This window comes from Arachis ipaensis, chromosome B03 (genome assembly GCF_000816755.2).
Source record: "Arachis ipaensis cultivar K30076 chromosome B03, Araip1.1, whole genome shotgun sequence".
In the NCBI taxonomy this organism is placed as follows: domain Eukaryota; kingdom Viridiplantae; phylum Streptophyta; class Magnoliopsida; order Fabales; family Fabaceae; genus Arachis; species Arachis ipaensis.
In genome coordinates, this window is record NC_029787.2 from 56,738,702 (window position 1) to 56,753,040 (window position 14,339).

The window sequence follows — 14,339 nt, forward strand, 5'->3', positions numbered from 1 at the left end:
TATCTCTTAGATCTCTTAATCAGAATCTTCGTGGTATAAGCTAGATTGATGGCGGCATTCATGAGAGTCCGGAAAGTCTAAACCTTGTCTGTGGTGACAGACGTAAAAGGATAGTAAATTCTATTCTAGTATGATCGAGAACCTCCAAGATGATTAGCCATGCAGTGACAGCACATCGGACTATTTTCACAGAGAGGAATAGGATGCAACCAACGACAAGGGTGATGCCTCCAGACGATTAGCCGTGCTGTGACAGAGCATTTGGACCATTTTCCCGAGAGGATTGAAAGTAGCCATTGGCACCGGTGACATCCTTACATAAAGCCAGCCATAGAAAGAAGTAAGACGGATTGGATGAATACAGCAGGAAAGCAGAGGTTCAGAGGAATGAATGCATCTCCATACGCTTATCTGAAATTCTCACCAATGATTTACATAAGTATTTCTATCCTTCTTTTATTACTAAATTTCGAAAACTACATAACTATTTTATATCCGCCTGACTGAGATTTACAAGGTGACCATAGCTTGCTTCATACCAACAATCTCCGTGGGATTCGACCCTTACTCACGTAAAGGTATTACTTGGACGACCCAGTGCACTTGCTGGTTAGTTATGCGAAGTTGTGAAGATATGTTTAGACCATGGTTCTGTGCATCCGTTTTTGGTGCCATCGCCAGGGAATCAATTTCGAACAATAATTCACAACCTGAGTAACAATTTCACATACCAGTTGCCTCCCAAAAAGCGCTTCTTTAATGTCAATAGCTTGACAGTGAGCTCTTGGAGAGCTTCACAGATACTCAGAGCTTGATGATGGCCTCCCAACACCAAACTTAGAAGTTGAGTGTGGGGGCTCTGTTTGACTCTGTATTGAGAGAAGCTTTTCATGCTTCCTCTCCATGGTTACAGAGGAAGGTCCTTAAGCCTGAAACACAAGGTGGTCCTCATTCAATTGAAGGACTAACTCTCCTCTGTCCACATCAATCACAGCTCTTGCTGTGGCTAGGAAGGGTCTTCCAAGGATGATGGATTCATCCTCACCCTTCCAAGTGTCTAGGATTATGAAATCAGTAGGGAAGTAAAAGCCTTCAACCTTTACTAAGACATCCTCTACAAGTCCATAAGCCTGTTTCCTTGAATTGTCTGCCATCCCTAGTGAGATTCTTACAGGTTGTACTTCAAAGATCCCCAGTTTCTCCATTACAGAGAGTGTCATGAGGTTTATACTTGAACCAAGGTCACACAGAGCCTTCTTAAGGGTCATGGTGCCTATGATGCAAGGTATTAAGAACTTTCCGGGGTTCGGTTTCTTCTGAGGTAATTTCTGTTGAGGTCTATTGAGGTTTTCCTCACTGGCATTCACTGTCTCTTCCTCCTCTGTGCATTCGGCCATGTTGGGTATATTGATGGCCTTGCACTCTCTCTTTGGATTCTCTTCTGTATTACTTGGGAGAGTACTTGGAGGAGTTTTGCCCACTCTTTTACTCAGTTGACCTGCTTGTGCCTCTAAATTTCTGATGGAGGACCTTGTTTCAGTCATGAAACTGAGAGTGGTCTTAGATAGATCAGAGACTATGGTTGCTAAGTCAGAGTGGCTCTGCTTAGAATTCTCTATCTGTTGCTCAGAAGATGATGGAAAAGGCTTGTTATTGCTAAACTTATTTCTCCAACCATTATTATTGAAGCCTTGGTTAGGCTTCTGTTGATCCTTCCGTGAGAAATTAGGATGATTTCTCCATGAAGGATTATAGGTGTTTCCATAGGATTCTCCTATGTAATTCACCTCTTCCATTGTAGGATTCTCAGGGTCATAAGCTTCTTCTTCAGAGGAAGCTTCTTTAGTACTGCCGAATGCAGCTTGCATTCCAGTCAGACTCTGAGAAATCATATTGACTTGCTGAGTCAATATTTTATTCTGAGCCAATATAGCATTCAGAATATCAATCTCAAGAACTTCTTTCTTCTGAGTCACCCCATTATTCACAAGATTTCTTTCAGAAGTATACATGAACTGGTTATTTGCAACAATTTCAATGAGTTCCTGGGCTTCTACAGGCGTCTTCTTAAGATGAAGAAATCTCTTGGACAATTCAGATAGACCATCATAGAATATACATAAGATGATCCATTCTGAAAGCATATCAGAAGGACACCTTCTGATCAATTGCTTGTATCTTTCTCAAGCTTCATAGAGGGATTTACCTTCCTTCTGTCTGAAGGTTTGGACTTCCACTCTAAGCTTGCTCAACTTTTGAGGTGGAAAGAATTTGGCCAAGAAAGTATTGACCAACTTTTCCCAAGAGTTCAGGCTTTCTTTAGGTTGTGAGTCCAACCATGTCGTAGCTCTGTCTCTCACGGAAAAAGGGAAAAGCATAAGTCTGTAGACCTCAGGATTAACCCCATTGGTCTTAACAGTGTCACAGATTTGCAAGAATTCAGCTAAAAACTAATGAGGATCTTCCAATAGAAGTCCATGAAACTTGCAATTCTGCTGCATTAGAGAAACTAATTGCGGCTTAAGCTCAAAGTTGTTTGCTCTAATTGCGGGAATTGAGATGCTTCTTCCATAGAAGTCAGAAGTAGGTGCAGTAAAGTCACCAAGCATCTTCCTTGCATCTCCACAATTGTTGTTATTTTCAGCTGCCATAACTACTTCTTTTTCGAAAATTTCTGTTAGGTCCTCTCCAGAGTGTTGTGTTTTAGCTTCTCTTAGCTTCCTCTTCAGAGTCCTTTCAGGTTTAGGATCAGCTTCAACAAGAATGTTCTTATCCTTGTTCCTGGTCATATGAAAAAGAAGAGAATAGAAAAGAATAAGAATCCTCTATGTCACAGTATAGAGATTCTTTTATGTGAGAAGAATATAAGAAATAGAATGAAGAAGGGAGAAGAAGAATTCGAACACAGAGAGAGGAGGAGAGGGTTCGAATTATAAGAAGAAGAGATGTGTTAGTAAATAAATAAAATAAATAGAAGGAGATGAGAGAGAGAGAGAGAGAAATTCGAATCTTAATTAAAATAAAAGAAAAATATTTTTGTTTTTATTTTAATTATTAGTTAGAATTCGAATTTAAGAAGGAAAATAAAATTAAATTAAAATTTAAAACAATTAGTTAATTAAAAGGAATTTTGAAAAAGAGGTTAGTTGTTTTCGAAAATTGGAGAGAGAAAAGTAGTTAGGCGATTTTGAAAAAGATATGATTGAAATTTATTTTGAAAAAGATTTAAAAAGGAAATTAAAAAGATTTGATTTTTGAAATTAAAGTTGATTACTTGACTAACAAGAAACTAAAAGATATGATTCTAGAATTTAAGGATTGATCCTTTCTTAATAGGCAAGTAACAACTTGAAAATTTTGAATCAAAACATTAAATGTTAATAATAAATTCAAAAATATGAAATAAAAATAAGAAAAAGATTTTTGAAAATTAATTTTTAAGAATTTTAGAAAAACATGAAAGAAAAATGAAAAAGATTTGATTTTGAAAAGGATTTGAAAAGATAGATTTTTGAAATTGAAATTTTGACTTGACTAAAAAGAAACAAACAAATTTTGAAAATTTTTTACTAAGTCAACTCAAAATTTTGAAAATTTATGAGAGGAATAAAGGAAAGATATTTTTTGATTTTTTAATTTTAATGATGTGAGAGAGAAACACAAAAATGACACAAAACATAAAAGTTTAAGATTAAAACAAAAAATGCATGCAAGAACACTTTGAATATCAAGATGAATACCAAGAACACTTTGAAGATCATGATGGACATCAAGAACATATTTTTGAAAATTTTTTTAGAAAAGAAAGACATGCAAGACACCAAACTTAGAAATTTTTAATCTATAGACACTAATAATTCAAGAATGTATGTGTGTTGTGAATAAGCACAGCTTGATTATTGAATTGTAACATGTGCTATGACATTATGACTACCATCTTGAGTTTTGTGAGTTCAAAGCAATCTAGTTTCATGATCATAAACAAACAAGGTAATTAAAGAAGAAGTTAGCATGAGCTTATAAGTATTGGAAAGCTAGCATGACTATTGTTGCTCAATTGCATTTGAATTTGTTTAATTGAAATTTTCATCTAGGATATTTTATGAAATTTCTGAAATCATGAAAACCTTGAAGAAGCAAATGCAAATAAGGCAAGAAAAGAAAAGGGAAAGAATGAGAAAGCTGAAGACTCTGAGTACCAATGACAATTCAATTGTTAAGTACTTGGGGTGTTTATGTATCAAGCAAAAATCTTGAAAACAAAACACTTAGAGTCAAGGCTAGGCTCAAGTGCAAAAGCACTCCCTCAAAGCTCAAGGCTCTGAGCATCAATGATTAGAGAGTAAAGAAAAGAAACAAATGAGCTTAAAGAGTCCTCTAATTAAATGCTTGTGGTGTGACGATCGGTTTTTCTATCGATAAAGAAATATAAAAATATGATCGCGTTATAAGTATAGCTTCTAAACCAATAGAAAATCCTTTCGTACAAACGTTTTGGTTGTCACAAGTAACAAACCCCTTTAAAATTGATAACCGAAGTATTTAAACCTCGGGTCGTCTTCTCAAGGAACTGCAGGGAGGTGTTCTTATTATTGGTTATGAGTTTTGTAAATTGGGGGTTTTGAAAGTAAGGAATAAGTAATTTAAATGACAAGTAAAATAAATAAATAACTGTAAAGTAAACTCTTGGCAAGGTATGAAAATTTGGAAGTCCTATCCTAGTTACTCCTATGAGAATTGAAGTTAATCCCACTTAGTTAACCTTTACGAAAGCAAGGGAAAGTCAAGTGAACTAATTAGTTAGATTCCCAAGTCCTAGCCAACTCCTAAGGAAAGACTAGAGTTAGTGGAATTCCAGTCAATTAGCCGACATAACAATCAATCACGATAAGTTGATAACTCAAGAGTCTCCAGTTAATCAATTAAAGCCAAGAATATAAAAAGCTAAACAATAATCATAAATCTAAAATACCTCAATTGCATTAATAAGAGAAAATCAATCTAAATGAGAGCATTAAAGTATCTAAAAGTAAAAAAGAAATATAAAGTAATTAAATGAGAGCATTAAAGTATCTAAAAGTAAAAGAGAAATATAAAGTAAAAGAAATATTGAACCTGATGAAGAGTTGAAATCCTAAATCCTTTAAGAGGAATCCTAATCCTAAAACCTAAGAGAGAGGAGAGAACATCTCCCTCTAAAAACTACATCTAAACTATGAAAAGTGAATAATAATCTACCTCCCTATGAATGGATGCATTCTCCCACTTTATAACCTATAATCTGTGTTTCTGTACTTGGATCTAGGCCAAAAAGGGTTTCAGAAATCGCTGGGAGCATTTTCTGCAGTTTCTGGTGTGTGACGTCTGTCACGCGTCCGCGTGGGTCATGCGGTCGCGTCATCTGGAGTTTTCCTTATCACGTGTTCGTTTCGGTCACGCGTACGCATCATCTGTGTTCTGCTCAAGGCACGCGTCCGCGTCAGTCACGCGTTCGCGTCGCTGCCTTTTCTTGCTAGGCGCGCGGCCGCATCGTCCATGTGTTCGCGTCGCTGCCTGTTTTCCTCAAAAACTCCATTTTGTGCTTTCCTTCCATTTTTGTATGTTTTCTTTCCATCCTTTAAATCATTCCTACCTTAGGAGATCTGAAAATACTCAACACACAAATCACAGCATCGAATGGTAATAAAAGATAATTAAAATAATTATTTTTAAAGCATAGGAAACATGTTTTTCACATATATCACATAATAAGGAAGGGAAAGTAAAACCATGCAATTTCACATGAATAAGTGGGTGAAGGGTTGAATAAATCACTTAAATTAAGCACAAAATATATCATGAAATATGGGTTTATCAACCTCCCCATACTTAAACAATAGCATGTCCTCATGCTAAATCCAAGATAAAGAGTAAGGTAAGGTTAAAGTGGTGGAATCTTATGCAATGCAATCTATTCTAAATGTAACTACCTAAATGAATCATGGCAATTCTAATTGTTATTCACTTGTATATAAAGCTTACATGTAGTTAAATTAATTCATATCCTCAAGGAATCATATATGCATAGCCAAACCTTAGATAATGTTAAAGCACTTTTACAATTGAGATGGGTAAAAATATTTCACAAACTTGCAAGACAATTAACAATTTAAGCAGAGATATATGGTGATGAGCTATTGAACCCTCATTGGAATTTGTGTTTACTCTCCAGTCACTCAGTGTTTATTGGGTTAATCACTCTATTCTTTTTCTATCCTTAGTTTCTATAACTTTGTTCTTCATCTAACCAATCGACAATTATAGAATACAGACATACAAAAATCATGAGGTCTTATTCAAGGTTGTAATGGGGCCAAGGTAAAGGTAAGGGTATATGTATAAGGCTAAGTGAACTAATAAGCGAATCCTTGATTAGTCTAAGATCTCACCTAACATACATACTATATATGATTTTAAAGTTCCTTAACCTATTTACCCAACATTTTCCCTTTTGGATTACAAGCTCATACATTAATTTTAAATTTGAAATTTTTGACCCATGTGCATTGACTCTTTTTATTTTGCATTTTGGGAATTTGTGTATTCCCTTAATTAAATAATGTAAAAATACTTTTCTTCTCTTTTTTTTTTAAAATTAATGCACATGGTAATCCCATTGTTTTGATCTCACATGAGCATGCTTACCAAATTTTTGTTTTTGAAATAGCTTACTCTTTTTAAATTCCTACTTTGTTTCTATCATCCCATGTTCCCATAAAATTCCCCACACTTAAATAATACACAATTTCTATCTTAAGCTAACCAAGGATTTAACTTGGAATTTTTATTTTGTTTTTCTGCTTAAGGCTAGTAATGTGGTTTATAGAGCAAGAGGGGATTAAAAAGCTCAAGGGGGCTAACAAGGGTGATGTAAAAGGTAGGCTAATTTGGAATAAGTGAGGAAAAATTCAAATGATGGCCTCAATCATCTCTCGGTATGTATCTATATTCTAGAATTGGACATATAGATTAAAACAAAGTAAAGAACATCAGAATAAAAAAGAAGGGTAAAACACACAGGAATAAAATTTATGGTTTGAATGTAACCATACAATTAAGCTCAAAACTCACAGGGCTGTGTGTTCTCCAGCTTAAAAATCATATATCAGTTATATATGTCATGCAAGTAAAAATTAAGAGTTCCCATTATTCTCAATGTAAATCTTAAGGTGGTCCTTAAAATCTTAGTGTTGTTCCTTGATGAAATGTTGTTAACTAACTAACATGTAATGCTATATATACAAGGTGTGTGGATTGTTTCAATTTACTAAGATTTCTAGTTTACTCCTTTTATTTTCAATTAAATCAAACTATTATATGCTAAAAGGGTAAACTATACTAATGAATCCACATATTCTATAATTAATAAGTTTAGAATTGCAAACTAAACTAAATGGCTAAATATGAACTAAAGTGCAAAATACGGAAGATAGGGTAGAAATACAGCAAAAGAATAATGTATAAGTACTGAAAAATAAAAACAAAAATAAAAATATAGGAAAATAACAAAATAAGATAAACGAGTCTGTAGTTGTTCACCAAAAAGATACTCCAGGGATGGCGACCTCCCCACACTTAAAATATAGCATCGTCCTCGATGCTCACTCAAGCTGGGTGTGAATGAGTGTCATCACTGGAAGGATGGGCTGTTGGAGTCTCTGTGGTAGCCTGAGGATCTGTAGACAGGATAAGGGTAGGAGGATCTGTCTGCTGCATTGGAGGTGCTGACTGGAGAGGAATCTCTTGGTCTGCGGCCTGAATCTGAGGTGGCACCTCATGCCGTGGTGCAGCCTGCTCTGGTCCTGCCTGCTTAGCCTCTCTGTGTGCATGTGTCTCATCCTCATGCTCGTCCGTCTCCGCCTCAGATGGCTCTGATGGTGTGTCAGGCTCGAAGGGGATGTCGCCGCCAGATCGGATCATCAGCTTGAGGTGCTCATAGCGTCGCTTGTTGCGACGCTCAGATCGCTCATATCGCCGCCGGTTGCGGTGCTCCATCTGGTCTAGCTGCTGAAAAAAATGGTGCACGAGGTGATAAACGGGCTCTGAGGCAGGTGGAGGTGCAATGGGTGGGGCTGGTGCAGCGGTGGAAGAAGAAGGGGCAGCTGAAGATGTGGCGGCCTCACCAGAAGCGGTGAGGAATGGAGGTCTGTAGCCTAAAGCCTGAAACTTCCTACTGTGAGGAATGATCTTCTTGCAGTCTGCAGTAGTCGGCTTCGCATCAGCCAGCTCCCAAGGCACGTCAGCTCGACGGCCGAGCTGGGTAATCTGATAAGGGAAAGGGAGAGTGCCTCTGACATGGACCCTGGCCATATAGTGCCGGATGAATCGTGGTAGATACAGGTCCTTACCCTCCATCACACACCAGATGAGGGTGATCATAGCAGCAGGCAGCTCCGTCTCATGAGTGCTCGGCATAACAAAGTTGCTCAGGATCTGGTGCCAGAGCCGAGCCTCATCATTCAAATACATCAGCTTGATTCCCTTAGGCATTACTGTGTTCTTTCCCATGACCCATGGGACAGTAAGATCAATGGCTATTCGCTGCTTGACAGTATCCCAGTCAAATCTCATAAACCGCATATCCTCTTCATCCTTTTGGTAACTGTCAGGCTGATCTGACTTAGGCTGAAGCTGGAGGATATCCTCAATAGCTTCCTCAGTGACCAGTATCTGTTTCCCTCTGAGGTGCACTGCATCCAGGGAAGTCTTGAAATAGTTACAGTAAAACTCTCTGACCCTAGAAGCATTGACCTCTGTCAAGTTTCTCTCCAAGAAGAACCGGCCTCTCTGTTTGATCTTATCGGAGGTGTACTGCTATAGTTCTTCTGGAATTTTCAGAGTTCTCTCCAGGTATAGGTTTCTGGAGGTGGCAAACACTGGATACTTTAGCTCACAGTATCTGTTTGCAAATTTTACTGGATCATTGGCAGTGAGGAGCTGGTCAGCCTTCTCCTGCGGGGTAATGTGCTTTTACTGCCAGGAGTCATCATGCATAATGTCCAAGATAGACATAGAAGATTCACCTCTTTTCCTTTTACCAGTGGTTGCCTTGCCTTTTCCTTTTCGTTGAGGGTCAGACATCCTGAAAAGTAGAAATTCCAGGATATAAATGAAGAACAAAGCAGGAAAATAAGTAGGCAAATAGAATAATAGCAATATACGCACATAGTGGCAAAAGAGCAGTAGAATAATGAAATGAGTTAAATAAATGTACATTTTGGATTGTTTTGGAGTTAAAAATCTGAGATGAGAAATCACAATCCAAAATATATTATAAGTAGAATACTTGTTAATTAGGAGAAACAATAATCATGCCATGAGTTAAAAAGTTGAAAGAGTTAGTTAAAAAGCAAAGGGAGAAGTTAGAAAGTTAAAAGTGGTTAAAAGTGAAAAAGAGGTTAGAAAGTGGAAAGCAGTGAGTTAGGAGAAAGAAAGTTAAAGTAAGTGGCATGATAAATGTTTCCTAGTTAACATGAAATTCACAAATTTAAAGAATAAGCAACTCATATTCAAGCAAGGATATCAAGTTGATGATGATTCATATAGATATAAAAATAGCAAAAATTGAAATCGAATCATCAAAATTGCAATTTATGAACCAGGAAATTGAAAGGAAAAAGAATGTTGGCCCGTGCATTCATGAATTGGTTTAGATGTAGCTAAGTAGTGCAAACTTGAAAATTGCCAAAACCAATTCCTGAATGTAAAAATGAAACAATTTTCAGAAAATTGGGCAGCATTCCGGCTAAAATTAGATGTTCCCGAGTAATAAATAGCAAGGAAAACAATTCATATGAATTTAAATAAAGCTGCAAAGATGGTGGTGGGTGGTGCACAAAATTGTGATCATCAATGGTGCCAACAACTTAGTACGCACAATTGTAATCTCAACTCTTTATCACAACTCCGCACAACTAACCAGCAAGTGCACTGGGTCGTCCAAGTAATAAACCTTACGTGAGTAAGGGTCGATCCCACGGAGATTGTCGGCTTGAAGCAAGCTATGGTCATCTTGTAAATCTCAGTCAGGCAGATTCAAATGGTTATGGAGGATTGATAATTAAAAGATGAATGAAACATAAAATAAAGATAGAGATACTTATGTAATTCATTGGTGAGAATTTTAGATAAGCGTATGAAGATGCTTTGTTCCTCCTAAGCTTCTGCTTTCCTATTGTCTTCATCCAATCATTCATACTCCCTTCCATGGCAAGCTTTATGTTGGGCATCACCGTTGTTAATGGCTACTTCCTGTCCTCTCAGTGAAAATGTTCCAAATGCGCTGTCACCGCATGGCTAATCATCTGTCAATTCTCGATCATGTTGGAATAGGATCCATTGATCCTTTTGCGTCTGTCACACGCCCAACAATCGCGAGTTTGAAGTTCGTCACAGTCATCCCTTCCCAGATCTTACTCGAAATACCACAGATAAGGTTTAGACTTTCCGGATCTCAAGAATGACTGCCAATAATTCTAGCCTATACCACGAAGGTTCCAATCTTGGATTAGAAACCCAAGAGATACACATTCAAGCCATTGCTAGTAGAACAGAGGTGGTTGTCAGGCACATGTTCATAGGTGAGAATGATGATGAGTGTCACGGATCATCACATTCATCAAGTTGAAGAACGAATGAATATCTTAGAGAAGAAGTAGGCGTGAATTGAATAGAAAAACAGTAGTACTTTGCATTAATTCATGAGGAACAGCAGAGCTCCACACCTTAATCTATGGTGTGTAGAAACTCCACCGTTGAAAATACATAAGAACAAAAGGGTCTAGGAATGGCCGTGAGGCCAGCTCCCAAACGTAAAAAGGTCTATCAAAGTATATAAAAAGTGTCTAAATACAATAGCAAAAGGTCCTATTTATAGAGAACTAGTAGCCTAGGGTTTACAGAAATAAGTAATTAATGCAGAAATCTTCTTCCGGGCCCACTTGGTGTGTGCTTGGGCTGAGCATTGAAGCTTCCATGTGTAGAAACCTTTCTTGGAGTTAAACGCCAGCTTTTGTGCCAGTTTGGGCGTTTAACTCCAGCTTTTGTGCCAGTTCTGGCATTTTGACGCCAGAATTCTTAAGCTGACTTGGAACGCCTGTTTGGGCCATCCAATCTCGGGCAAAGTATAGACTATTAAATATTGCTGGAAAGCCCAGGATGTCTACTTTCCAACGGAATTGAGAGCGCCCCAATTTGGTCTCTGTAGCTCTAGCAAATCCACTTCGAGTGTAGGGAGGTCAGAATCCAACAGCATCTGTAGTCCTTTTTCAGCCTCTGAATCAGATTTTTGCTCAGGTCTCTCAATTTCAGCCAGAAAATACCTAAAATCACAGAAAAACACACAAACTTATAGTAAAGTCTAGAAAAGTGATTTTTATTTAAAAACTAATAAAAATATAATAAAAACTAACTAAAATATACTAAAAACATACTAAAAACAATGCCAAAAAGCGTATAAATTATCCGCTCATCACAAAACCAAACTTAAATTGTTGCTTGTCCCCAAGCAACTAAAAATCAAATAGGATAAAAATAATAGAATGTACAATGAATTCCAAAAACATCTATGAAGATCAGTATTAATTAGATGAGCGGGGCTTTTAGCTTTTTGCTTCTGAACAGTTTTAATTGGCATCTCACTTTATCCCTTGAAGTTTATAATGATTGGCATCTATAGGAACTCAGAATTCAGATAGTCTTATTGATTCTCCTAGTTAAGTATGTTGATTCTTGAACACAGCTACTTTATGAGTCTTGGCCGTGACCCAAAGCATTTTGTTTTCCAGTATTACCACCGGATACATAAATGCCACAGACACATAACTGGGTGAACCTTTTCAGATTGTGATTCAGCTTTGCTAGAGTCCCCAATTAGAGGTGTCCAGAGCTCTTAAGCACACTCTTTTTGCTTTTGGACCACGACTTTAACCGCTCAGTCTCAAGTTTTCACTTGACACCTTCACGCTACAAGCACATGGTTAGGGACAACTTGGTTTAGCCGCTTAGGCCAGGATTTTATTCTTGTGGGCCCTCCTATCGACTGATGCTCAAAGCCTTGGATCCTTTTTATTTTACCCTTGCCTTTTGGTTTAAAGGGCTATTGGCTTTTCTGCTTGCTTTTTCTTTCTCTTTTCTTTTCTTTTTTTTTCTCTTTTTTTTTCGCATTTTTTTTGCATATATTTTTTCTGCAAGCTTTTTTATTCACTGCTTTTTCTTGCTTCAAGAATCATTTTTATGATTTTTCAGATTATCAAATAACATTTTTACTTTTCCATCATTCTTTCAAGAGCCAACAATTTTAACATTCATGAATCAACAATATCAAAAATATGCACTGTTCAAGCATTCATTCAGAAAGACAAAAGTATTGCCACCACATCAGAATAATTAAACTGTTTTAAAATTTGAAATTCATGCACTTCTTTTCCTTTTCAATTAAAACACTTTTTATTTAAGAAAGGTGATGGATTCATTTTCATAGCTTTAAGGCATAGACACTTAGACACTAGTGATCATGTAATAAAGACACAAACATAAATAGACATAAGGCATAATTTTCGAAAAAAAAAATAGAAAATAAAGAACAAGGAAATTAAAGAACGGGTCCACCTTAGTGATGGCGGCTTGTTCTTCCTCTTGAAGATCTTATGGAGTGCTTGAGCTCCTCAATGTCTCTTACTTGCCTTTGTTGCTCTTCTCTCATAACTCTTTGGTCTTCTCTAATTTCATGGAGGAGGATAGAATGCTCTTGGTGCTCCACCCTTAGTTGTCCATGAGTGGGATCTCTTGTTTGCTCCATCCTTTTCTTAGTGATGGGCTTGTCCCCATTAATGAGGATGTCTTCCTCTATGTCAATTCCAGCTGAATTGCAGAGATGACAAATGAGATGAGGGAAGGCTAATCTTGCCAAAGTAGAGGACTTGTCCGCCACCTTGTAGAGTTCTTGGGATATAACCTCATGAACTTCTACTTCCTCTCTAATCATGATGCTATGGATCATTATCGCCCGGTCTATAGTAAGTTCAGACCGGTTGCTAGTGGGAATGATTGAGCGTTGGATGAACTCCAACTATCCTCTAGCCACGGGCTTGAGGTCATGCCTTCTTAGTTGAACCGGCTTCCCTCTTGAATCTCTCTTCCATTGAGCGCCCTCTTCACAAATGTCTATGAGGATTTGGTCCAACCTTTGATCAAAGTTGACCCTTCTAGTGTAGGGGTGTGCATCTCCTTGCATCATGGGCAAGTTGAATGCCAACCTTACAAGGGAGTCTTCATTCACTTGAAGGAATAATTCTCCTCTGTCAACATCAATCACAACTTTTGCTGTGGCTAGGAAGGGTCTGCCAAGGATGATGGATTCATCCATACACTTCCCAGTCTCTAAGATTATGAAATCAGCAGGGATGTAATGGTCTTCAACCTTTACCAAGAAATCCTCTACAAGTCTATAAGCTTGTTTCCTTGAATTGTCTACCATCTCTAATGAGATTCTTGCAGCTTACACGTCAAAAATTCCTAGTTTCTCCATTATAGAGAGAGGCATGAGGTTTATGCTTGACTCTATGTCACACAGAGCCTTTTCAAAGGTCATGGTGCCTATGGTGCAAGGTATTGAGAACTTTCCAGGATCTTGTCTCTTTTGGGGTAATCTCTGCCTAGTCAAGTCACCCAGTTCTTTGGTGAGCAAGGGGGGTTCATCCTCCCAAGTCTCATTACCAAATAACTTGGCATTTAGTTTCATGATTGCTCCAAGGTACTTAGCAACTTGCTCTTCAGTAACATCTTCATCCTCTTCAGAGGAAGAATACTCATCAGAGCTCATGAATGGCAGAAGTAAATTCAATGGAATCTCTATGGTCTCAGTGTGAGCCTCAGATTCCCATGGTTCCTCATGAGGGAACTCCTTGGAGGCCAGTGGACGTCCATTGAGGTCTTCCGCAGTGGAGATCACTGCCTCTTCCTCCTCTCCAGGTTCGGCCGTGTGGGTTATGGTGATGGCCTTGCACTATCCTTTTGGATTCTCTTCTGTATTGCTTGGAAGAGTACTAGGAGGGAGTTCAGTAACTTTCTTACTCAGCTGACCCACTTGTGCCTCCAAATTTCTAATGGAGGACCTTGTTTCAGTCATGAAACTTTGAGTGGTTTTAATTAGATCAGAGACTACAGTTGCTAATTCAGAGTGGCTCTACTTAGAATTCTCTATCTGTTGCTGAGAATATGATGGAAAAGGTTTACTATTGCTAAACCTGTTTCTTCCACCATTATTGTTATTGAATCCTTGTTGAGGCCTCTGTTGGTCC